This window comes from Panthera pardus, unplaced genomic scaffold (assembly GCF_024362965.1).
Source record: "Panthera pardus isolate Hobbes unplaced genomic scaffold, ASM2436296v1 HiC_scaffold_17, whole genome shotgun sequence".
Classification (NCBI taxonomy): Eukaryota; Metazoa; Chordata; class Mammalia; order Carnivora; family Felidae; genus Panthera; species Panthera pardus.
The window spans coordinates 118,415,570-118,417,075 of NW_026526732.1; the positions used below are offsets into that span (position 1 = coordinate 118,415,570).

The 1,506-nt window shown below is 48.3% G+C and overlaps 1 non-coding gene across 1 annotated transcript; it reads right to left on the bottom strand.

Annotated features, from left to right (window-relative positions):
- Nucleotides 1-788: 788 nt before the first annotated feature.
- LOC128777895 (U7 small nuclear RNA) lies at nt 789-851 on the bottom strand. Its single transcript, XR_008423200.1, has one exon. It is a non-coding gene; the product is annotated as a U7 small nuclear RNA (small nuclear RNA).
- Nucleotides 852-1,506: the final 655 nt, after the last annotated feature.

The following is a 1,506-nucleotide window of genomic DNA, read 5'->3' on the forward strand; positions in this document are numbered from 1 at the left end:
GCCAGAGATTTATTTTTTGTTAACTTACCTGCAGAGGAACGAGGACAAGAATTATATCAGACTTCCTTTCAGAAACCATGCAAGAGGAGAGTGGAGTGAAATATTTTCAATGTTGAAAGAAAAATCCACCAAACTAGAATTCTCTACCGCACGAAATGATCCTTCAAACGTAAAGTCATGACTTTCTCAGACAAATAAAAATTAAGGAAATTTGTCACAAGTCGACCTGCCTTGCAAGAAAGGTTACAAGAAATCCTTTGAAAAGATGGACAACGATCTAGGTCAGAAACTCAGATCTGCGTAAAGCAAGGGAGAACATCAGAGAAGGAATGGAAGAAGTAAGCCAAGAGCCCCTACTCACACTAAAGAGGCAGGAGCCCACAGTTACCTACCGTTGTCACCACCACTGCCAAGGTCAGAGCTCTGTGAGGGCAGGGCACACTCTGCTGCTATAGGTGCTAGAACTGCCCTGACCGAGTAGACACCCAGGAGCTTCTGGAAGCTCCATCAGAAGCAGGAAACAAAAAACGGCTTCTTTTCTCTTTCGTTCAACCCCCATCAGTCTCCCACGGAAAACTGGGATGGTCTACCCTTTGGTCACCAGGCACTCCCCTCATCACTCTACCCCGTAACAAGGACAGGGACAGCATCACGCATCTGCCCCACGGCAGGCAACTGTTCCAGCTGAGACGAAGACACCCTCACCCTCTTCCTAAGAAGGGAAAGCGCAAATCCTATCCGCTACCATAGCCACCTCTGGGAGATACTACTTTTTTTGGGGGGGGGGGGGGAGTCTTCCAGTAAAGACCAGAAAACCTGCTAGACAAATTCTAAAAGAGCTGTTAACACTAACACTGGGAGATACTACTTCTGCTTCCAGTTCAGCCACAGTCTTGATTTATTATATTCTATAATCAAAAGACCGAATTGTAAAGTTAACAGCCACCAACGAAAATGACAGACCTGGAGCCTGATGGGCCAAAACAGAAGAGAGAAAGGATGCCAACAGGCACCAACATTTTCTACATAAAATAGAAGGAAGGAGGGAAGAAATCGGTTTTATACATTTAGGGGTTGTGGGTTGAATTGCGTGGCCCCCAAAGCTGTGTTCAGGTCCTAGCCTCCAGGCCCTGTGAACGTGAGCCGAGTTGGGAACGAGGTCTTTGAAGACGTAATCAAGTTAAGATGAGGTGGTTCTGCGTGAGCAGTGGTACGGACACACGTGGAGAGAAGATGCCACGTGACAGCGGAGGCCGAGACCCGGTGAGACAACTACGAACCAAGGAACGTGGAAGTTTGGCAGCAACAGCCGGAAGCTGGAAGAGGTAAGGAAGGACTCTCCCCCAGAGCTTTCAAAGGGAGTTTGGCCCCGTTGGCCCCTTGATTGCGGACTTCTAGCCCCTGAGCACTGTTAACGGAACGGGACAAAAGTTGTATTTACTTGACAGTTTTTACAAGGCGCCCTCCGGATCCCCAGTTGTCCTTGCCTTGTGGTGGCAGCTGGGA